Source organism: Eptatretus burgeri, chromosome 13 (assembly GCF_056783735.1).
Source record: "Eptatretus burgeri isolate ZD-2024b chromosome 13, Ebu_testis_v1, whole genome shotgun sequence".
In the NCBI taxonomy this organism is placed as follows: domain Eukaryota; kingdom Metazoa; phylum Chordata; class Myxini; order Myxiniformes; family Myxinidae; genus Eptatretus; species Eptatretus burgeri.
This window is the reverse complement of record NC_140973.1, coordinates 55,605,971-55,631,756: the sequence shown is the minus strand read 5'-3', so window position 1 is coordinate 55,631,756 and position 25,786 is coordinate 55,605,971. Positions and strand designations below refer to the sequence as shown.

Here is a 25,786-nt window from a genome sequence, read left to right as displayed (position 1 = left end):
TGTGAGTTTCCGCTGAAAGTGTTCGCGCCGAAAATACCGTGTTTTATCTAGATACACTCGGGTTGTATCTGAAAAATCTGCGTTCCTATCTTGGCAGGGAGGATTCTGGATGAAATTATCCACGAGTTCTGCGGAAAGAGTTCATTCAGCAGGATCAGGATTGAAACTACGAGCCGCAGCACTGGCTGCAGTTGTTCCAATTCTTCTCTCGTTGCTCGATGCGATGGTATTGGTATCATCAGCTTTCGAAATGTGATGCAGTGCGAGATTACTTGATCCCTCGACATTGACATCAGAAGACTCTGCAAGCACATTCCGTTTGCTCATCTTGATTCTGGTGAGGTGAAAAAAATTTCAAGATGGATCCAGACAGTCTTTTTGTTTCTGTTTCACGTCTCTTCTTTTTGTTGCGTTTGCAAGTACCGCTGTTGTGGTGCCGAATATCTCCGTCAGCGATAGTCAAGAATAAAAAACGACCAATAAGAGTAAAACGAAGAACTGCAAGCGTCAGGATGCTCGATAACTCGCAGGAAAGTAAGAGGGTGCCAGTATGTTCATACTCAGTGCGAACCTTACTCCACCCATCAACCAGACGATAGTGGCGATGCCTGTGATTGGCTGATTGTGATGTGATCACATGGTTCCCACGCTCGCTGTCGCCGATCACTGTCTGGCAGTGTGCCAGCCGCCTTCGCTCACGGTGTGTTCAGCCTTCCCTCACGGTGTGTTCAGCCTTCCTGCACATGTCGAGTCACATAATTAAGACTGAAAAAAAAAAACGTCGTCGGAAATTTTCGTTGGCCAAATATTTTTCGTTGGCCCAGGCCTCACGGGCCTCGTGGTTAATCCGGCCTTGGCTGCTGAGGTTGAAAGATGAAACCTCCTCCACCCATCATCATCATCATAAGATATGGGATGGAACTTTTGCCCGTAATCAGGCATGCACACACATCCGTGGAGAGTCCCTTTACAGATCTAAATCTACCCATATGTACCTTTATCTTGTAGTAACTGCCGACTGTAAATCCCGATCAGGACAAGAGCTGCACCCCTATCAACTGTCGCAGTGCAGCATGCTCGGCAAGTGGCTTAAGCACTCAAACAATCACTCCAATGAAATGGTTGATAAGGAACGGCGAGCTTGGCAAGCGATAGTAAGCTGAATGGTAATGGCACATATTCGCAAAAAAATAAACATCGCTGATTTCTTAACATTTTCAGATTTTGAGTTATTTAGTGCATGTGATCCAATCCTCCAAACTCAAATTATATTTTGATTATATCCTTCTGTTAGTCCGTGAGAGTAGATCATGGAAAATCATATCATAAAATGCATGAAATCGCTCCAAGATCCTAACTTGAAAACTGTAGCACTTACAAAGGCGATGTGTACAGCGATTCCTCGGTATGTAGATGAGGCATTCAATGATATTTTCAAAGTGTAAAGAAATATTTTGAGCGCTTTATTGTTAATAAACTGGTGGCCTGTTCCAACTGAAGGCATTGTTGAGCAGACCGAACAAAATGGTGAATTAAGAACTCAGTGAGGGAGAGCGAGGTGACAGAGGACGCATGCACCTTAAGACTCCTATCGAGGGACAAGACTCCCATCCGGCTTAACGTCCATCTGAAGGACAGTGCACTTTGTGGTGCAACACCCTGCCTGCAAAGCATCAATCTGACAGTTTGTCGTAGGGTCAGGAATTCACCCCAGACGACATCTCAAAGTTAGGTGCATTACCTCTGCACTATGCTGTCGAACCAATACTTCGGGCATGATACCATCTGGTTATCATAGAGTTCAAGCCAGTTTTTGTTGAGGTGTGTGGTGAACATAATTCGGACGAGACTGATCGAGGCGAGGCCATTTATTCCTAATGTGTGAAACATCCTACAACCCATGCCTGCAGAAAATGGATTTTTGGAACGCCGGCCGCATTTTCCATCCAATCACCATGAAACTTTGTTTAAAAAATTATCCATGGGTAGGAGCAACTGTGTTGAAAATTTTGTGTCAATCGCTATCCACAACATGGTCAAGGATGGTTGTGGATGCCTATTACTAGTAATTTGGAGTGTCTGTGTGCATGGATTACTGGAAGTTTGCTCAACTAGAGTATCTTTGTACTTCAAACATGATGGGAATTTTGGTAATCTGGAGTACGAGATGTGCGTACATGGATAAGTTGAGGTTTGGTAATAACAAACTGGTTAAATATCTGGAATATGTCTTTCAGTCCTGACAGATCTCTCTCTCTCTCTCTCTCTCTCTCTCTCTCTCTCTCTCTCTCTCTCTCTCTCTCTCTCTCTCTCTCTCTCTCTGAAAGAACCTTATGGCAAACCCTTTATGTTCCCATCCATTTTCTTAACAGTCCTCTTGAAGAAGTTCTGTCACTCAAGCTACATTTTGGGAAAACGACATTGATCTTTCTTGGGTAAACTACATTTTGAAGTTGGCTTCCAAATCTCAGTCACTGACTTGGCATCCTGCATTGTGCAAAGTCCGTCCTTGGCACACCAGACATCTTATCCACCTTCAAGGAAGGCCTTCATCTGCAGCTTGGTGGAATACTGCTTTCTCATCTGGGCTGGCGCTCCTGCCTCACATCTTGCTCAGCTTGAGGCTGTGGAAACTGAGGCCTTTAATTTCATTGGAATCTTAAGCGATGAAGCTGAGTCTATGGGCCTGTCACTTTACATTGCAAACAGGTTGGTGGTCTCTCTATCTTGTACCACCTTCGTTCTGGTCTTGCACCCTCGGCTATTTCCGTACTTTGCCTCCCCCCCCCCCACCTCCTCACCACCCCAGGTTTCTGCAGGGCACACCCGGTCCACCAGCTCACTCCCAAAATCCAGAATCACTGCTCACACTCCCTTATTCGTTCCTCTTTTTTTCCCCACTTGTGGAAAACAACTTCAACATTCTCTTCAATCTTAGGTCTTCTTTCTTCCTTACAGGTTACCACCATGTCAGATCACCCCCCACCCATCCAAAACCATCATATTTTCTACCCCTGTGAAATCCCCCTCTTTCCTTCCTGAGGGTTTGCTTCTGTATCCATGTTGTCCACCCCGTGCATTGCCCCCTTCCCCTCATTCTTCCCACATCACTTATTTGTCCAAATCCTATTTTGTCCGTCAACCCAGCTGTTGGTGTGTTTCCCCCTTCTCTTTCTATTGTTCGTTTTGTTCTGTTGCATCCTGATCCATTCTGTGTTCTCCTTCTTCAATGAACCTTGACTTTGTCTACAAAACATAAGTTATGTCTACATGGAGCATAGGAGGTTTGATCATTGGGGGTCTATGCGTACTAATGGATTTGTTGGACATTTGGTAATCTGAGGTCTATGTGTACCAATGTATTTGTTGGACATTTGGTAATCTGGGGTCTATGCGTACCAATGGATTTGTCGGACATTTGGTAATCTGGGGTCTATGTGTACAATGGATTTGTCGGACATTTGGTAATCTGGGGTCTATGCGTACCAATGTATTTGTTGGACATTTGGTAATCTGGGGTCTATGCGTACCAATGTATTTGTTGGACATTTGGTAATCTGAGGTCTATGTGTACCAATGTATTTGTTGGACATTTGGTAATCTGGGGTCTATGCGTACCAATGGATTTGTCGGACATTTGGTAATCTGGGGTCTATGTGTACAATGGATTTGTCGGACATTTGGTAATCTGGGGTCTATGCATACCAATGTATTTGTTGGACATTTGGTAATCTGGGGTCTATGCGTACCAATGTATTTGTTGGACATTTGGTAATCTGAGGTCTATGTGTACCAATGTATTTGTTGGACATTTGGTAATCTGGGGTCTATGCGTACCAATGGATTTGTCGGACATTTGGTAATCTGGGGTCTATGTGTACAATGGATTTGTCGGACATTTGGTAATCTGGGGTCTATGCGTATCAATGTATTTGTTGGACATTTGGTAATCTGGGGTCTATGCATACCAATGTATTTGTTGGACATTTGGTAATCTGGGGTCTATGTGTACAATGGATTTGTTGGACATTTGGTAATCTGGGGTCTATGTGTACCAATGTATTTGTTGGACATTTGGTAATCTGGGGTCTATGCGTACCAATGGATTTGTTGGACATTTGGTAATCTGGGGTCTATGCGTATCAATGGATTTGTCGGACATTTGGTAATCTGGGGTCTATGCGTATCAATGTATTTGTTGGACATTTGGTAATCTGGGGTCTATGTGTACAATGGATTTGTTGGACATTTGGTAATCTGGGGTCTATGTGTACCAATGTATTTGTTGGATATTTGGTAATCTGGGGTCTATGCATACAATGGATTTGTTGGATATTTGGTAATCTGGGGTCTATGTGTACAATGGATTTGTTGGACATTTGGTAATCTGGGGTCTATGTGTACCAATGTATTTGTTGGACATTTGGTAATCTGGGGTCTATGCGTACCAATGGATTTGTTGGACATTTGGTAATCTGGGGTCTATGCGTATCAATGGATTTGTCGGACATTTGGTAATCTGGGGTCTATGTGTACAATGGATTTGTTGGATATTTGGTAATCTGGGGTCTATGTGTACCAATGGATTTGTCGGACATTTGGTAATCTGGGGTCTATGCGTACCAATGTATTTGTTGGACATTTGGTAATCTGGGGTCTATGTGTACAATGGATTTGTTGGACATTTGGTAATCTGGGGTCTATGTGTACCAATGTATTTGTTGGACATTTGGTAATCTGGGGTCTATGTGTACAATGGATTTGTTGGACATTTGGTAATCTGGGGTCTATGCGTACCAATGGATTTGTCGGACATTGGGTAAATCTTGGGTATTTGTGTGCAATGGATTATGGGAAGCTTGGTAATGTAGGGTATTTGTGCATTGGTAAAACCAGGAGAGAGAGGGGGGGCATGGGGAGGAAGCTGTGTCAGGGGGCTTGAGTCCCCTCCTTGATTCAAGTATGGGAGAAACTCCTCTGACTGGATTAGCACTACTGGCAGTGCATTGCAGTCGGGGCATCTCAGTAGAGACTGAATGACACTCCTGCACTCGAACCCCATCACCTTGATTTTGTACTTTAATATTTTGTGGACCTCTGCAACTTACTCATTAAGCAGGTAACCTTAGCCGACCGCTTCCCCCCTCCCCACACCCCAAAAAGGAAAATCTTGGTTGTTCCACTACATTTGTGGACACGGATTATGGGAGCTTTGGTAATCTGGGGTATTTGTGTACTGTACATGGATTAAGGGAAGTTTGATGGAACACTGTGCTGTTCCCAGCAGATTCTCACTGTATCTAAGATGATTTCAACCTCTCTTCAAGTAATGTGCAAACTTCTGGCCTAAAAGCTCTTTGGAGGAGGATTAGCTCGCCTTTCCTGGTATGGAGGCATGAACTTAAACGGCTTTGTTATTTGATACGTTGACGTGGGGGAGTATGGTTTGAGACATTTGTGCAGATGGAGGGACACCTAAGACAGGCGTGTTTTTGAGTGTACATAAAACTCAGCACCTTCAACTCCTTAGACCAACAGGTAACACTGTTTCTGAAATATCGATCCTGCCAGTTTTCCACTGAGCAGGGGTGGATCCAGGAGATGGGGTGAGTTTGGGGTTGATGGTTCGGATGAGTCTTGCCCCGCAGCACCGATGCCCCCCCTTTATCTAACCAGCATTTGTTATTGGGTTTTTTTTTTCAAAGTAAACTGATTCACCAATTTTTATTTTCATCACAGACACATTATAATGTAATTGTATGTTGTCATTAAAATAAACTCAATTGCGATGGAAGAGGAACGTTTGAGTTCCAGGTTTATTTGCTGTTTGAAGCTTGGTGTTGGTTCATTGGTTAGGATGGCTGGCTTGGGATCTTAAGGTCCTGAGTTTGAGCCCTGTTGGCTGCTGAATTAACACCAGGTGGGGTTGACTCAGTCTGTCATCCTTCCACGGTCGGCGAAATGAGTACCAGTATACAGGTTTTGGGGCACAGCATTAGTGGCATCGTCACTGGCTAACGAAATGATAGCTACCTGGCAGTCAAGCTGCCATACGCAAGAAGACGAAGAAGGAGATCTGTTGTTTAATACAATGTACTGTCAACAGATAAAAAGTTGGGTGAGAAACTCAAAGGGAATATTTTGAATGCTTTGGGGTGGGGGTGCTGCCCCCTTCCCTCTAACGAACGCAATCTCCAAAAAAGGGAAAAATCATGGAACTGCCCTAACTCATGACATTGTAAACCCATCGTTGTGGAGTAAAAATGGATTCCTGACACCGTGAGTGATACTTGCTCAACCAGTTCCTCTTACCAAAAAGGAATTTAACGTTTGGTGACGAGTCATTGTGGTTTTTCTGTTTGTCACGTGATTAACACATAATGACCTAAACAACAAGTTAAGGCACACTATATGGTCGTTTTTATTTCTAATAACCAGGTAAAGACTATAGTTTAGAATTGTTTTTCCTCCTCCAAGCTCTTTATATCCTCTCCAAAAGGATCTTTCGTTGATTAATCATTAACTGAGTCTGTAAAATTAGTAAAGGTTTATAAAGGAAATCTACAGTGAATGTGTGATGTCACAGTTGCCAAGGGAGATATGCTGTGGCTCTGATGAGAGCCCATTGGTTACCAGTTACCGGTGACTGGATGATCAGGTGGCCTGGCAGTGATATGGCAGGGCGCGTTCCGTGATCATGACGGTGGTGTCTCGGTGGACGGAGCCCTCGATTTGAAATGATCCCAGGGTTGATTCCTCGGATGGTGCGAAGTGTGCTGCCTGGTTGAGCGCGGGGGACCTGGCGAGCCTTCAATGTTAATGGCTCAGAAAATTTACCTTTTTTCTCCAACAAGTAAAGTTACTTTTCATACAAGGAATTCATTCTGTTATCGGCCGATCTCTTGGTGCGACAGTGCATCTCTGAGTGCGCCGGTGGATCGCTTGGTGTGTTGGTGGATCAATGTGTGTGCTGGTGGATCAATGGGTATGCCAGTGTATCACTTAGTGCGCCGGTGGATCGCTTGGTGTGTTGGTGGATCAATGTGTGTGCTGGTGGATCAATGGGTATGCCAGTGTATCACTTAGTGCACCGGTGGATCGCTTGGTGTGTTGGTGGATCAATGTGTGTGCTGGTGGATCAATGGGTATGCCAGTGTATCACTTAGTGCACCGGTGGATCTCTTGGTTCACCGGTGGATCTTTCGCACGTGTCAGAGATTTGGAGGACTCTTTCACGCATCGGAGGATCTTTGCATGAGTCGGTGAATTTCTTGGTGTTCTTGTTGATCTCTCCCTGTGCCAGTGAATGCCTTGGTGAGCTTGTGGATGCCTTGGTGTACCGGTGCATCTCTTAAGGTCCACAACTGCATGAAAGGTAGTGTGGTCCATATGCAGTGGGTGTTGTTAATGCGAGAAGATTTTTTTTTTTTTTAAATCAGAACGTCTTTCCTTTTTGTATGAACCTAAATGACCCAAGCGAGTCATTGTGCAACAATTGTTGATCGTTGATGGAAGCAGGTACTGCAGTCCCTGCTGACCTCCCATTGTTTGTAAGACAAAATGTCTTGTTGGCTTTCGGGCAGCATTACTTGCACCCATTGACTTAATCACGTTCAGGGTGAATGGAGTAAAGGTGTCGGCCTGGGCTCAGCATGGCCTGAGCTCATGGCTCATGTCGCGTAGTATCAAGGTCTCGGGTTTCATGGGTGTTATTGTTCGTCGACAAACAGTAAGGTGAGGCGGCCGAGCCACAATGCATTCAAAAGGCCGGAGCGAGGGTTTATTGGTATGGAAATTTGAGCATTTGGACCGAGTTTGAGTGCAGGTGCTTTTGGTGCAGATGAGGTGTGTTCTCCGTGGATTGGTCATGCTTGACATCTTCACCCGATTGAAGAACATGATGCACGATTGTCCATTTCGGGTTTCCTTGCCATCTCTCTTTAGACCTGCAAATTCAAGGTGCAAACAATGGCACCTTAAATATAAATGTTGTTTCCTAACTTCAGAGTTTTCCCCAATGTCACGTCCTTTCTCAGAAATGTCTGTAATTGTGAATATGCTTGCTACAAAGTGGAAATTCTTGTTAGGTTATGGGAAAGATGTTATTCTGTGCAAATAATAGAGCCTGTACTAATCTGCCGTGCTTTATGGTTTATAGTTCTGAAGTAGATGCTTTTACGTGCACAAATGTCTCGGTCCTATAAAGAGAGGCTTCATCCCTGGCATAGACTTGAGTTTCCCCTGTAGCATCAGGCCGGACTGCATGCTCCACTGTTTACTCTGGCCAGTCCTTGACTCGGTGTGATCAAAACAGCCATCTGTCTGAGACATGACGTGACCGTTCATGCTTGCACGACATCAAGCTCGTGTGGTCAGTCCTGGGAGAATGTGCCACCGAAACAAACTGAACTGGCTATGTATGTCTCCGAGCACCCATTGTGCGAAGGCTGGCTGCATGACTTATAATTACTATCGTGACCGAGGCATGAAGCAACAAACAATTTGCATGTTGTGTGATGAAGGAGTCATGGGTGGTGGATTATATGTGCTGGGTGTGTTCCACTTACTGCTGGTTCAGAGAACCTGGACCTTGAAAGGTGGACTTCGTGGGGACAGGGTGTAAATGGTAAGGAAGTGGGAACTCTGTGCACCAGGGTTATCTCATTTAAACACATCGTTCCACCAAAAGGTTTTTATGGATTTTAATAGCATGATTGCACATGCCATTCAAAGCATTACATTCAACACCTGCGGATGGACGTTGAATTGAAGTTTAAAGCTCCTACTTTGTACAATCTGAGAGGTTTATCCTTGTTTGAAAGCTTTCGTTAGCCATCAGGAGAGGTGGCTGCGGCAGCAATCCCTCAAAGGAACCACACCACCCTGTAGAAGAGAACGAAACCGGTGGATCGACATGGGCCCTGAACAATCACCTGGCTCGTAACCAGATATTCTGCGTAAACACAGTTGCCATACAGTCTTGCAGCAAACACTCAAACAATTTGCCATGTCCCAGAGGCATCGCAAAGCTGCAAAGGAGGAATGTTCTTCGTCGATCGAAGTTCAGATCGCGAAACGCAGTGGAACTTGAGGAAAGGGAAATGAGTGTTTCAACTGGGGTGGTGACGTGGACCTCTTGGATCAGCGAACTTGTTTTTTGGGCAGTAGAGAAAGGGGGGTGAGGGAGGGGCAAGAGGGGTGCTGTGTAGTTTGGATTTGAATCTGAAAAACTTCAGGGCGAGAGAGGGCACGGGCCGCTGATGATTGGTTCAGAGATAAAATAACTTTGTGAAAATGGATCTCTTTATGGAGGTTAAGATTTGAATTTGATTGAAAGGTGAGTCTTTCGAATTTTTTTATCTTTCTGTTAGATTATTTGAATTATTCTTATGGATGTACCTGAGAAACATCCCTAATTTAATGCCATGGACAAGTGAAAATTTAAAGGGAAGAGAGGATGTGGATATTCGGCATAGGACCAGGAAGGAGTTTAAGCAGGTGAGTAAAGTCAAGCACCTGGGTTCTACTTTGGAGGAGGGGGTAGTTGCAGTGATGATGTGAGAAAGAGAAAGTATGAGGGCAGGGGGTGGGGTAAGTGAAGGAGTGTTTATGGGGTGACCTATGATCAAAACATTCCGGTTTGACTGAGGGTGAAGATTTGCTAAATATTAATAGGACCAGTTCTCCTGTATGGAGCAGACACCTGGGTGTTGATAAAGGAAGAGGAGAGATTGCTAAAGAGGTGATCTTTCTGAGTGAAAGAAAGAGGATGTGGGTACAAGTAAGGGACATTAGCGTCAATGCACGGGAAGCATGTTCATGTTATTTGGAACGATGATTGATCAGGAGAGGGGAGAGAGATTGTGCTCAGCGAGGCCATTGATATGGATGCAGGAGGTGAAGGGGCACACCATAACTGAGGTGGTTAGTGTGGGGTGCTGAGAAAGCATGCTCGGGATGGAGGGGTCTGGAGAGGGAAAAGGTCGTCGGGCCAAACCTGCAAGAAGGTGAGATTAATGGAGGCTATTAAAGTAGTAGAAGTAGTAGCAGGAGTAAGAGTAGAAGATAACAGTGTTTTTGATTATTATTCTTATTGTGATTTTGATTGAGCATTTTCAGCCTGCCATGTGGAGTGCTTAGTGTAGTAAAGCACAGTCTTCTTCTTCTTCTTTCAGCTGCCCCCGTTAGGGGTCGCCACAGCGGATCATCCGTATGATCCGCATAGTGATTTGGCACACGTTTTACGCCGGATGCCCTTCCTGACGCAACCCTGGTCGCCTCTTACGACACAGGGATATGGTACACCTATTTTAACCGGGGTATACACCGGCCCAGTACACTGGTGCTCATTTCGCCGACCTCGGAAGGATGACAGGCTGAGTCAACCCCTTCTTCTTCTTCTTCTTCTTCTTTCGGCTGCTCCTGTTAGGGGTCGCCACAGCGGATCATCCGTATGATCCGCATAGTGATTTGGCACATGTTTTACGCCGGATGCCCTTCCTGACGCAACCCTGGTCGCCTCTTACGACACAGGGATATGGTACACCTATTTTAACCGGGGTATACACCGGCCCAGTACACTGGTACTCATTTCGCCGACCTCGGAAGGATGACAGGCTGAGTCAACCCCCTGGTGTATTAATTCAGTGGCTCAACGGGGCTTGAACTCAGGACCTCTTGGATCCCAAGCCGCTGCCCTAACCACTGCGCCAACACCAGGATTGTAGTAGTAAAGCACAATATGGGTAGTAAAAAGCATCTGAGCACAGCATAGGTCATAAAAAGCAGGACCTTCCCTCATGACAGTCTGGAGACATTCATAATGATATATATATATATATATATATATATATATATATATATATATATATATATATATATATATATATATATATATATATATATATATATATATATATATATATATATATATATATATATATATATACATACATACAGGGTGGCCTGAAAGTCACTTTACCCCTTCCCAGTGAAGCATTGTTCTTGAACTCTTTTAATATACAGGTTTTATTGTACAGTACTTACAATAATTAATTTGTCATTGTATCTGTATGTGCTCCATCATTCTTCTGAGTCATTGTTTCCGCAAACCATAGCGGGCGAGGAGGCGAGGGTAGAGGGGAAGGGACGGAGGGAAGTGCGAGAAATTTATCAGGGGTAAAGTAACTTTCGGGCTACCCTGTACTGTATAATGAAGCAAATGCCTGGTGTGGGCTTAAGAGTTAGGATAGTTGGTTTGTGATCCCCCACCATTGAATTAATACCAGGTGGGGTTGACGTAGTCTTTCATCCTTCTGAGTTCAGCAAAATAAGTACCAACTTGCTGGTATCCTGTGTTGGAGTGGAAACCTGTCCAGGATTGTGCCCAATAGCCCAGGGGACTGCTTCGGCAGCACTGGCGCTCTGTACAGTCTGGTACTAATGGATGGATGGAATGGAGCAAGTGTATGTATGTGTCATCTACTCCTCCAAGAGGATTTGACCGAGGAAGCTTAAACTTTCAGGGATTAATGAGGGCACTCTGAAGTTGTGCATGAGCAAATTTTGTTTCACTTCATCGTTTTGAAAGAAAAAATAATTTTTTTCACCCATCTTGGCATTTTCTTCCTTTGGGGGTGGGGGTTTTGGTGGTGCAATTGGAATTATCCAAGCTATATAACCACAATGTATTGCATATTCACAAAAGCAGTACGCATGTTGTTGCTTCGTATACGTAACCCGGGTTATTTTTATTTTCTGGAGTGATTGAGGCAGCGTTCTGTTGTCTATACATCTCCCAAATAAAAGGATGTGTCAGAAGAACATGTTGCACGCTCGGAATAAGATCATCCACAGGGTGGGTACTCTGCTACGGTATTAATAATCATAAAGATAACAACATGACCCCCTTGGCAGCTCCTGGAGGAAGCGGGTGCTTCTCGTAATAATAATAATACCGATAAAGCATCTCAAAATGCAAAGCCCATCCGCTTTGTACTCAAACTTAACTTGACAAAAACGACAGTTAAAAATAAAAAATTGTACATTTTATTAATTTTTGTTCTCCACAATCTCATAATAAAGGTTTGTTGAAGATTTGATGACAAAAGCTCAATTGGTAAAAATGTTGTGGCCTGGACATACACACTGAATGAATATCAAGGGTAAACAAGGATTTTGATTAAAACATTTATGACTGCTCAACCACTTCGCCGATGACATAATTCTTACAATCCTTGATTCCCCATTGGCAGTAGAATGTCATGTGCTAAGTTTCAATTTTTTTCCGATCAGCGGTTTCAGAGATATAACGTTTAAATTTTTTGCTTTTAACCTGAGATGGCTGCCAAACCGCAAGACCTACCTATGATGTCACAATTATCATTAAAATATTCTCCATAAGCAAATACCACCCGTCGCTTCTGAGACGAGGGAAGAAAAAAGCGAGAGAGGGGTGGTGGAGAGAGAGGATGGAGAGTGAGGAGGTGGAGGGGGAAAGAGAGAGGAGGGAGAGGGAGCGAGGAGAGGTGGGAGAGTGAGGAGGGTGGGGGAGTGAGGAGGGTGGGGGAGTGAGGAGGGAAGGAGAGTGAGAAGTAGTGGGGAAGGGAAGGCAGAGTGAGGTGAGAATAAGGGAAGGCAGATGTGTGGTGCAGTTTTAATTATGATTCATACTGTTTCATTAAAATGATTCTGCATAAAACAACAGTGAAGATGGAAACAAAATAATGTCCAAAATTCATTTTCTACCGGTCATACCATAAATACTGCCTGGAGACAAACACCGGCCGGACATGTCTGGAGTTAAATTCTGGAGACAAACACTGCCAGGACACATCCAGAGACAACCACCATCCGGACATATCCCGAGCCAAGCCATCCGGAGACTAACACCACTCGGACAGGTCCGGAAACAAACTCCTGTCCAGACACATCCAGAGATAAATACCATCTAGCCACGTCTGGAGACAAACACCGCTTGGACATGTCCAAAGACAAACTCCCATCTGGATATAAACACTGCCCGGATGCATCCAGAGTCAAGCTGTCCAGAGACAAACACCACTCGGACACGTCCAGAGACAAACTCCCATCTGGACATAAACACCGCCTGGAGATATCCGGAAACGAACTCCTGTCCGGACACATCCGGAGATAAATACCATTCAGACACATCTGAAGACGAACCCCGCCCGGACATGTCTGGAGACAAACACTGTCCATACATAACCACTGTCCAGACATGTATGGAGATAACCACCATCCAGACATGACCACCATCTGGATATATATATATATATATATATATATATATATATATATATATATATATATATATATATATATATATATATATATATATATATATATATATAGTCGGGGAGTTAGCAGGGAGAATGTTATGCTTTATGAACAAAACACACACACACACACACACACACATACACACACACACACACACACACACACACACACACACACACACACACACACACACACACACACACACACACACACACACACACACACACACATTATTATTAGTATAAGATGGGGGGGGGGCACTCTTACGCTGAAAATTTTGTCAATTGGACAAGTGGGTGATGAGAAAAATAATGTAAAAATATCAAGTTAAAAAAGGCCAAAAAATGGTCGAGAAATAACAATAATCTATCTATAATTCCAGCAATGTGTGTGTGTGTGTGTGTGTGTGTGTGTGTGTGTGTGTGTGTGTGTGTGTGTGTGTGTGTGTGTGTGTGACCGCTGTTTCTCGACAACCACTGGTTCGATCTAATTGAAACTTGCCAGGTATATTGCTGGGGACCAGAGGATGTGCCTTTTCAAGGTTTGATATTAATCGGACAAGTGCTTCCCAAGTTATGGCCATTTATTTACCAACCAATGACAAGACACGTTGTTGCGTGGGCATGGCCGATGGGGAAGGGAAGCACAGCCACGTTCCCCATTACGGGTTACAACGTACGGGCTTCCGGAGAGTGATGACTTCGTGTATTCTTATAATTTCTCGATTTCTTATGCGCATTTATAGATAAACACAATGCCCCAAGTTATGATCGTTTTCATATTAGACGGTGTATAAATTTCGGTAACATCAGAGTGCTGGTTTGCTCCGAACCAGGAAGTAAATTTTTTTTCTCTCTTCTCTTCTCTTTTTGTTTTTCCTTGCCACGACATTGCGAAAAGGTAAAATACATTGGCACTAATTGGGTATTAAAACTAAATTGTGAATAATCGTAACTGTGAATAATATCGAACTTCCGGGCCACGCACGTACGGGCACGTGAGGGCGAAGAAACGGCCTGTCTGGTTTATTTATTTATTATTATTATTATTTTTTTATGGGCATGTACTAGTAATAATAATAACAATAATAATGATAATAATGAAAATTATTTTAACAAAATTATTAATTTGTCTCCATATTATCATAATAAAGCTTTGTTGAAAATTTGATGACAAAAGCTCAAGTGATGAAAAAGGTATGGCCCGGACAGACACGCAGACACACAGAAGTGTTTGCAAAACCCCATCTTCCACTGCGTGAGGGAAGGGATAATATTGTTGCGGCCACGGGTACCGAGACACCAGCTTGTCACTCAGGGGGATTAATCCCCGGTTGTTCTCGGTAGAGCCTGACCTGGGGCCACCGCTCACAATTAACGTTGTGGTACGGAGAGTTGTTTTAAAACCACGAACGCCACCCAGTCAACCATGAGTTACAGTGTCCACCGTCTAATTATTCCATTTAACTGGAGGTCACGTGGTTACCTGAGCGGGGAGCACGCCCTCGGCAAAGCACCAATGTTATCTGATTAGATTTTAATTATGGCGGCCGAGCGTTTTAACTGCTGGTGCGTGCCGACGATTTTTGGTCAAATCTGTGGTAATTACCTCCCAGTCTACTTCGGTTCGAACAATGCTTGACCAATGGAAGGAAAGGACAAACATGGACAGGTTGGAAATCGACAAAGAATTTATTAATAATAAAATAAATAAATAAAAAGAACTTTTTATTTGCTGAGGTAAATAAAGAATGAATTTCAAAGCAATTCAACCAAAATGCCAGAAAAAAGACAAAGAGCAGAAGCTTAACGGAGGTTGACTTACAGCTAAACACAGACAAGGGTACCCAGCAGATCATTCAGGGGGAGGGGAGGGGGGAGAATCGTCTCGCTCACCGGAAAGTCGTCCGTGAAGCGAAAACGTCCTGAAAATGCGTGCGTGCGTGTCACGTCCATCGCCAGCACCCAGCTTTGCCGTGCACCCTTTTGCGGGGCAGCCTTGAACGCCAATCAAAGTCTGGAGGGCACCGAGATGATCCGTTGCGGGTTTAGACCCTGGTGTCATTGATGACCGACCTGTGCCTCACTTGTTGGCGGCGCTGCTCACACCCACACACGCACCACACGCTCGCTTGTCGAAGCACTGGAAGGGCGAATTGTCTCTTCCGCCCTGGTCAGACACCCGCTTCTTGGTCGCTTCTCTCGCCCTTTGCTTTTTCCTCTCTCCTTTTGCTTTTCCTCTCCTCACGCTTTTCTCTTCAGAACGCTTTTTCCCCTCCTTTCTCTCCTCACTTTTTCTCTCCTCACACTTTTCTCTTCACACTTTTCTCTTCTCACGCCTTTCTCCTCACGCTTTTCTCTTCGCGCTTTTCCCTCCTCACGCTTTTCTCTGTGACTTTTTCTCTCCTCTTTTCTCCCAGAACGTACCTCTCGCTCGTTTTTTTTTATATCTCCGGGCCATCTCCACCAGTCAGTCCGCCCCAAGCTCACCCCACCCGTCCAAATTTTGTCGTCGTCCAAATTTTGGTAGACACTGGTGCACGGTTACCATGACGACCCGGCGCTCTCAAAAAAGGCGGGCTTCAGAGCTCGTGAACGAAATGTGTGTGAACGTGTCTGTCATAAAGAAAAAAGCTTCCCATAAGAGAGGGGATCTATCCTTTACCCTTCTCAACGCATCACATTTAAGATCCCATTAGACATGGGGATGGGGGCAAATCTGAAGATGTATTTAAGGAAATAACTGTCTGAGGACCTGGATGTGTGGATGCATTCATCAGACCAGATTCTAAAATCCGTAACAATATTAATAAAAATAGGACCACTGGACCTGTAGCTTATCTGGGCCCTGGCCTAATGCTGTACCCCAAATTTGGTAGGATTCTGACTGGTTGGTCTGGTGAGGAAGATTTTTAAAAGGAATTTACACGATTTTCCAAATTTTTTACTAAGTCCGCAATTTTGGCACATTTCCAGTCATGTGATCAGCATGACCTCCACAATTTAACATCATAATCCTGTCCTAATGTTGTTACCCAAATTTGGTAGCATTCTGACTGGTGGGTCTGGAGAAGAAGATTTTTGAAGGAATGTATGCAATTTTCCCAAAAATTGACTGTTGGCCATTTTGACACACGTCCGGTCATGTGATTGGAATGACTTTAGAAATTTAACATCTCTACCCTGGCCTAATGTTGTATCCCAAATTTGTTAGGATTCTGACTGGTGGATCAGGAGAAGAAGATTTTGAGTGGAATTTGCAGGACCGCCATTTTCACACATTTCCAGTCATGTGATAGGCATGGCCTCCTCAATTTTACATCAGGACCCTGTCCTAATGTTGTAACACAAATTTGGTAGCATTCTGACTGATGGATCGGGAGAAGAAGATTTTTGAAGAAATTTAGGCGATTTTCACCAAAATTGACTCAGAAGGCCATGTTGGAACACTTCCGGTCACATGATCAGCATGACCTTTGCAATTTAACATCCCTGCCCTTGCCTAATGTTGTGACCCAAATTGGGAAGCAATCTGACTGGTGGGTCTGGAGAAGAAGAGTTTTGAATCAATTTTCTAAGTCAGCCATTTTGACCTACTTCAAGTCAAGTGACTGGACCGAGCTTTACAATTCCTGTTACCAGTCAGGAGCGGAACGTTTCTGCAAAACTTCAGCTGGATTGGCACGTGATGACAATGCCTTATCTGGAATGTAAATTCCAGATAAGATAATAATAATATAATCATAATAATAATAATAACAAGTGGTGCCAGGCACAACAAATCCCATTTAAGGCATAAAGTTATTTTGGGGATCAAATTTTAATTTGATACATCCTTAACCCCGATCTTCACAAATATGCATTTTCACGATAGGATTGTTAGGATTTTAAGTCACAATAGAATAAGGTTCACTATAAGCTTAGTTCGAAGTAAATCGGATCATTTTTGACGAAGTTATGAGCGAATAACGATTTTGACCTTTTCGTGACCTGACCTTGACCTTTGACCTAATTGGACCCAAAAGTTAATGGGGTCGTCCGAGGTTCATTACCCACCTGTGGATACAATTTAACAGTGTTTGAGCCAGCCGTTTTCCCGTGAAGTTGTATTTTCGTAACCATGTCTTAGTTTTAATGGAAAATTTGTAATTTTGACCGATGACCATGACCCCCAAAACTTCGGACCCGACTGATCTTCACAAATATGCATTTTTAACTATAGGAATGGGTAGGATTATAAGTGACAAATAGAATAAGGTTCACTATAAGCTTAGTTTGAAGTAAATCAGATCATTTTTGACGAAGTTATGAGCCAAAAACGATTTTGATCTTTTTGTGACCTTGACCTTGACCTTTGATCCAATTGGACCAAAAAGTTAATGGGGTCGTCCAAGGTTCATTGCCCACCTGTGGATTAAATTTGATAGTGTTTGCTAAAGCAGTTTTGCCATAAAGTTGCTAACAGACAGACAGACAAACAAACCGGACGATTACAATATCTGGGAGGGAGCGGAATAATAATACTAACCACAATTATAATGTTCTTCCTGCTTTGTAAGCACCTTGTTTACCTCAATATTCTCACATACCTTATGTGAACACATTGGACTTCAACACAAGTTAAAATTTACATTTGAAAAGGTAAACTCAGCAAAAATGAATGTGAATGACATCAGAATTAAACAAAATGCATGAATTGAGGTAACAGAGCCTCTATTTATTACGTATGCAAATATGATTGAAAATCTAACACTAAACCCCGCTCCCCTCCCCCATATGCAGCGCTCTGAGCTCTTGCTTATGTAATAAATAGATGGCCCAAAAGCAATCCAGATAAACAGTGTTTACAATCAAATAGAATGGTGACCCTTCACCATCATCTTTAAATGCTCTGATTGCCCAAAGAGCCTCATGCTCTAAGTATCCGGCACAATAACCTCCCCAAAGCAAACACGAACAAGAAAAAGAGCAGAGATTGCAAACCCTCGCCAGGACTTCTTTTGAGCGGTGTATTTTTTAAAATAGGTTTTAGGGTAAATCCAATATGGCTACCAAACCATGTGACCAATGACATCATATGCGAACCTTTTGTTCCTCATGGACAGGCAGTCATACGTGTAAAGTTTCACCTCGATCTGTTCAGCCACTTCAGAGAAGAAGATTTTTGAAGGGTAAAAAAAACCAAAAAACAAGATGGCTGCCGAATCACGTGACTGATGACATGATTTTTCCTTTTCTGTGGACCATTTTATCACTAGATGACCCTCAAAAATGTTCATACTGATTGGATGTGGCGTTCAACAAATGCAATTATGATGTCATAATGAGGGCACCTACGATGTCATAAAAATCACACTCATTCCCCATGAGGAGTACTTGCAATGTGCCAAGTTTCAATTTTTTTTCCTTGGTGCGGTTTCAGAGGAACAGAGGACCAAAGTCTTTCCGTTTTGCCAACATGGCTGCCACACCACGTGACCTATGACATCATAACTATCATTAAAACATTCTACATGAGTAGTCACACCACTGGTGGAAATTTTGTCTCAATCTGACAAGCGGTTGCGGAGAAAAACACGAAAGTTCTGTGCGGACAAACAAACAGACAGACTCAGCAAAAGAATGCATGCGTTATCAGGTGGTGCAACCATTGAAGCCGTGTCTCGTAAGATAATAAGTCTGAGTACGAATTCGCTTTTCGAATTGGTACAGATACGAAGGCAGCACTCAGCTGACTCTTAGCTACTCCATGAGCCTCAACATCTCTCTGATAACCTCACAATTACAAGCAAAGGCACATGTCCTTTCACATTCTGATGCACTATGGTACATTGAACTCGTGAAGCAGGTAACATAGTGGCAAGGGATGATGTGATTAATGAAAGTGATTCACGTGATAGCAGCTCGTATGGATGGAAACGTTTAATGATGGATAGAGATGAGACAAAAAGGATTGTCTTTTCTGTCTTCCATCAGAGGATACCTTAAACCACATCTCACAATGTAGTGCAATGCAGGTGATTTAAGGAGGGGTAGATTTATTGATGACTGAGAGATGGCTGGGTGTTGATACCTCTCTCACGAGCCAGGAAAGACTTCTGTGACTCCATGGATCTGACTCAATCTGTGAACTTACTCACCAGGATTTCTCCCAATGGAAAATTCCCCCTTCTGGACTTGGTGATTCCTTACCTTCCCACAAATGTCTCTTGCTCTTCCTTTGCTCCAATTGGTTCATCTGGTCATATGCTTGTGAAAGTCAAGATCTCTATGGCTATTCTAAGAGAGCTGCCTCACTGTCGGTGAGTCTGGCAGGTCACACAGGCAGATTGGCAGGAACTATATGGTCTCCTACATCTACTGCTCCTAAAATTAACTCAGCCTGGTAATTCTTCCACAGAATTCTACTTTCTCTCATGCACAGATTAATCCCATCTCATCTTCAGTTATCCTACCCATCTTCCCATCCATGTACACTGAATCCTGTGGTGAGGCCATTGCTCTGAAACAACTTTCCGTCTCTTCCTGGAAGGCAAATCTTACAAAAGGCATTCTCAGATCATTCCAAAAAGTCCACAACAAGTGTGTGTCCACTCAGGAGAGCCAGAAAACAACATCTGTCAAACCTCAAGATTGAACTTTCATACGTGTCTCCCTCCTCTAAAACCTGGTGGTGCCTTGCTAAATCTGTCTCCGGAGTGTGCTCCCCCTCTATCCCTTCCCTCTCTTCAAATACACTGCAGCCAACTCCGCTCGTGAGAAGGCCGGATTCCTCAATTCTGTGTTTGATTGCAAATCATTTGTCCCCAACCCCTCACTCTCTGTACCAATCCTTCCCAGTCATGCACAACTGCTCCTGGAGACTTACCTTTTTGCACCTGAGGAGGTGGAAAAGTTTCTGGCAACCCTCGACTCTGATTCTGCAACTGCAGCAGACGGCATCAGCTCACGTGTCCTAAAAACTTCCTCTGCTGCACTTTCCCCTCCTCTTTCTGCAATTTTCACCCGAAAATTTGTCCTAGTTCATTTTCCATCTACTTGGTAATCCGCCAATATCACTGCATCATATAAAAAGGTGCAAAAACCGATCCTTTTAACGATAGACCTATTGGCTTACTTCCAATCATGAGCAAGGTCAAGAAATCTATCATCTCAGTTAATATGAAACCCTGCCTTTCCTCGAATGGCTGCAGCCTCTTCCCTTTCTTGAGACCTTGACATAATCATAATCTGGTCAAACACTTGAAATATGTCTTTCAATCTTCATAAATCTCACACTCTCACTCTGTCTCTCTGAATGGATTGTTAGACAAACTATCCCATCTACTTTCTTGCCCATCCTCTTGAAGACATTCAGTCACTCAAACCTTTGGGTCCCACTCTCAGCTATGATATTTTTATAGGTCAACCACATTTCTAAATTGATCTTTAAATCCAGTCAACAACTGGGCATTCTCTGTTGTGCAAAGTCCTTCCTTGGCAGACCTGAACTCTTATGAACCCACAAGACTTTCAGATGGAGTACTGTCCCCCCCCCCCCTCTGGGCTGGCTCCCCTGCCTCACATCTTGTTCAGCTTTATGCTATGGAAACCACAGCCTTCAAGATCATTGGAATCTCCCATGATGAAGTTGAGTCGATTGGACTATCAATTTCCCATTGCAGACAGTTAGTGGTCTCTCTGTCTTCGACCACCTCCTTTAAATCTTGCACCGTCTGCCCTTTCCGTGCTCACCTTCCCCTCCCCAGGTTTCTGCAGGATGCACGTGATCTGCCAGTAAAAATCCCTTCCCGTGAAACTTACAAAATCCATAATCACTGCTCACCTCCACTCATTAGTTCCTATTTTTCCCACATATGGAGCAACATCCACATTTTCTTCAATTTCAATCTATCTCTACAGGTCTTCAAACAGCTGTTCACCACCATCTCAGATCATCCCCTATCCAAAACCATGATTTTTTTCCTACCCCACAAGCAATCCCCAATCTAACCTCTTTCTATGTTTCCAATTTTTTCTTCCTGAGAGTTTGCGGCTGTATCTATGTCGTCCATCCCCGTGTCCTCCCCGAGCCATCATTGTTCCACACATCCATTATTCCTCCAATTCTCCCTCTATGTTGTCCCTCATCCCTGCTGTTGGTGTGTCTCTCTCTCTTTCTACTGTTCCTTTTGTTCTGTTACGTCGTGATCTGCTCGATTCAGTAGCTCCTCCACGAGCCGCAATATTCCACACAAAATAATGAAATAAATAAAACTCATTCATGAAAACACCTTGAAAATCGCTGTCCACCTGTTGTCTGAGACCAACTTCAAACAGGCCGACAGTGCTGTGCTGGAAACAAATTGTCACCATCGCTCGATTGTTCCGAGAGGTAAATAAAAAGTCATTAGTTTTACTTCGTTAATCATTGCAGAAAAGGTTCACCACACCATGCTGCACTTATATAGTTATGATGATCATAATCTTGAGTGATTATTATTATATTGTGATCGATAAATAATTGATCAAATATTCTCGGAGCCAATGTGAGGCTCTCAATGGAATCCTTCCATCTCCTCTACCTGTCAAGGAGGGAGCGTCCCAAGTCGGTTTTTTTGGACCAGTTCTATTCCTAATCTTCATCAACGATCTCTCTGACTCCCTGGAAAATCTTCTTTATCTAGTGGGCCAGCAGCATGGAGGAGGAGAACCTCATATCGGTTGGGAACCGAGAACCCTCATGTTGGATTTCCTTCACCACTGAAGGTGGACGAAGGTTATGTTTATGTTTGCACAAATGTTTGTTTGTCTGTCTATGAGCAGGATATGTCAAAAATCGTTAATGGGTTCGGTCGAAATTTGGTGGACAGCTCGGGTGTGTAACAAGGATGAATTGATTACATTTTGTTGAAGATCCAGATCCGGATACTATAATTATTTAAATGATTCTTCACAATATTGAGAGATGGGGCCAAAAACGATATCGAGCACCATATTTCAAAAGGTGGTGCACGGATTCAGATGAAACTTGGTGGATGAGTTTGGGAGGTGACGAGAACAAAATGATTCGATTTTAGTTTACGTCTGGATGTAGATCCGACCTTTCAGTGGAATACAAAACGTAAACTGTCCAACCTGGCGGAGGTATGCACTTTACTGAGTGCCGTTATACGTGTTGATGTGCTAACTTTGTTTTTATTTTTTATATATTTTCTTAATTATTAAATTACATATTAATTATGCTCAACGTTTTGAACAGTGGAGTCATTTTTTTATGTTGATTTATATTTTTGTATTTTTTTGTCAGGAATTTTTTGTAAATCAAATATCTCTAGTCTTCAGAATTTTGTCTGGTGTTTGATAATAAAACTGAAATTATTATTATTATTACTTGTGTGGGCCCATAGGTGCATGCCCGTAGGTGAGTGCCAGAATGTGCAGCTCTCTCTCGCCCCCTCTCTCACCCCCTTCTCTCATCCCCCCCTCTCTCTCGCCCTCTCTCTCGCCCCCTCTCTCCCCCCTCTCTTGCCCCCCTCTTCCCCCTAGTCTCGCCCTTCCTCTCTCCCCCTCCTCTCTCGCCCCCACTCTTATCCCCCCCCTCTCCCGTCCCCCTCTCTCACAGATATTGGTCGACAGATAAATGGCCGTAACTTGGGAACCGCTCGTCCGATTAATATCAAACCTTGAAAAGGCACATGTGCGGGTCCCCAGCAATATTCCTGGGAAGTTTCAATCATATCGGACTGTCAATCGTGCAAAAAAAATTTTTTTTTAGAAAAAATAAAAAATAAATAAACAAACATTAATTGTGACATCATTCGTGATGTCATAGCACCGTGTCTTGTCATTGGTCGACAGATAAATGGCCGTAACTTGGGAACCGCTTGTCCGATTAATATCAATCCTTGAAAAGGCACATCCGCAGGTCCCCAGCAATATTCCTGGCAAGTTTCAATCAGATCGGACTGGCGGTCGTCGAGAAACGGCGGTCGCACACAAACAAACAAACAGACAAACAGACGGATAGACAGACAGACACACACACAGAGATTGCTGGAATTATAGATAGATTATTATTATTATTATTCCATCATCATGGCAATAACAGAGTGTATCAGTTTTGGTGGAATAGTTTAAGGGAAGTGATCATGTGTTCGTGCACCTCCCGAGGCAACCACCATTCTTGGACCTCTGTGTTTGAACCTCTTTTTGGTGAATTCACACCCATGATCCTGTGGAGACCTCAATTGCTCTGTCCTACTCCATTAAATTATTATCTCCCAATAATTATTTGTGGATGCAAAGAGCAAACAGTGTGCTTTTGCTCAACATGGAGTTACTAATTGTTTGGTCAGGAGATAAGTGGGTTTTTAACATAAATTAGGAAAAAAATATTCACTCGGTTTCATCATAGGTATGAATGATAGCACGCAAGAAGGTAGACAATATGAGATGGTGATGGATTACCATCTTGAAGGACTGAAATGAAGACAACGAGGGTACATACTTGGAGAGGTGATTTTACAGATTAGAGAAAGTGGGGACAATGGAGTACAGGTGAATATACGGCACTGAGTTTTGAGTAAGGTGACAAGTTTTAAGTTCCTGGATGAATATGTGCTTCCGAGTTGGGTTCGGTGTGGGAAAGGGGGACGCTGATTGTAGAGGGACAAGATTCGGAAAACAGTGATAGAGGAACATAAGGCCAGAGTGCCAGAGCCTTGGACACCTCTGTCTATGGAGATTGATGTGTGATGAACCCGAAGAGCACCAAATCACAGAGGGGAATTGTGTTTTTGGCACTGTGGATAAATATCTTCCATGCCATTATGAGCTGACAATGGCCAATAAATGAATTAGCTCAACAAAGAGTTCTAAAGTGGAAACAAAATTCCATATAGGGATGGAGATATGGTCAGTTCAAGACACGTTTAGGACCATAATAAGATTAAGGTGCTTCAAAGATATATTATTTTGATAGATATTATAATTGCGGAAGTAAATCGTCTTCCTTCGATGCAACAAGTCGAGATCCAAACTAAAATACACTCTCTCTCTATTGAGTGCAGCCTGTGGCTGCTGGTTGCATCATTGGTTGGGACGCGGCTGTGCCGCTGATGCAGTGTCCCCCTTACCAGTACACTGGTGCTCATTTTGCCGACCTCGGAAGGATGACAGGCTGAGTCAACCTCCTGGTGTATTTTAATTCAGCGGCCAACGGGGCTTGAACTCAGGACCCGAAGATCCCAAGCCACCACCCTAACCACTAAGCCAACACCAGGCTTACAATCCACTGTAAAACATGGATTTTTATTAAAGAAAAACTGAGGGTCTGGGTGTTCTCATATAAAAGAATGTCAACAATTTATTTAAGGCCTTCAGACACCTTGAGGGGTCAGATTTGAAATGTCTCGTCAGATAGGTTGAGAACCTCAAACAGATTGGGAACCTCATTTCAGACAGGTTGAGAACCTCAGACAGATTTTGTAATCATGATGGGAACCATCTGATAATGTTTATGTCGGCTGTTTTCCAAAACGATTTTGTTTCATATTAAGGAAGTAGAAGAAATATTTGGAACTTTGTTAAAACATTGTCCTCTTTGCAGCCTTTTCTATCCAACAATTTTATCGTCAATATGACATCCATTTCAACTGCTTTTGGAAATGTTTTGATGGTAAATTCAACCAAGTTCTTTGCCTGAGTCCCACGAGAATATCAGATGCTACTTGGGTCTTAGTTGGAGTTCAAACAAACAGGAACTCGAATCCAACTTGATTGTGGATCTTGGTTCGAGCCCCGCATTGCTGTAGTACACTCGAGTTCCATACAACGTAAACGCATGACTGAGCAGATGCCCTTTGTGTGACCGGTTTTTCGATAATTTCATTTCCTGAAAAGCTTTCTGCTGTGAACAGTAAATGGCATCTCCCATCTAACGCAGACACCATGTTCCCATGCAGATCCAGTATTGCTTTTGTCTGTGCAGCTGCATTCCTGTGAGCGTACGGAGGGTGTGGGCTGGTGGGTACTTTGGAAGGCCGGTGGTTTCGATGTAAGTTGCTGGTTCCGTTTTGTTTTGTGCGTGATAAAAAATTTCATCATCCTTGCTTTGCCCCTCCGTTCCCTCCCTACACATCCCACTCACACGAGTCTCCAAGCGGCTGATGCTATGCAGTTGAATGGAGGCACCGAAAAGGGCTTTGCTTGTTCAGCTCAATCTCGGGTGAGCAGGTCATCGTTATCTCGATTTGTTGTCCATTCGCCTTTACGCTGTCAGTACCTTACTGCACTCGGATGGTCCTCGAGTGGAGTTCACATCTGCTTGCACTTGGGAGATCGCTGGGTCGCCGGTTGGCTGGCCGCCCACCAACATGTTGGCTTTCTTTGGGTCAAATAATGTTGTCTGAAGTTGCTTCTTGGCATCTCGTGTGGCTCTGATGTCATGATGGGAAAGATCCGTCTGTTGTTGACGATGTGTGCTTTGTACAACATGATTTATT

At 43.5% G+C, this 25,786-nt stretch overlaps 1 protein-coding gene across 15 annotated transcripts in view; it reads left to right on the top strand.

Moving 5' to 3' along the window:
- LOC147014516 (ETS-related transcription factor Elf-1-like) overlaps window positions 1–25,786 on the top strand; it is a 95,198-nt gene that overhangs the window by 36,180 nt on the left and 33,232 nt on the right. For 3 of the 15 annotated variants that reach the window (XM_085852514.1, XM_085852508.1, XM_085852505.1), the window contains exon 2: window positions 25,247–25,338. The exons of 5 other annotated variants lie outside the window; for them this stretch is intronic. The gene's annotated coding sequence lies outside the window, so the exon portion shown is untranslated. Of the gene's footprint in view, window positions 1–6,655; window positions 6,854–7,231; window positions 7,376–25,246; window positions 25,339–25,372; window positions 25,510–25,786 lie in introns of those variants that run through there. 7 more of the 15 variants (XM_085852515.1, XM_085852506.1, XM_085852518.1 and 4 more) reach the window with 5 other exon arrangements.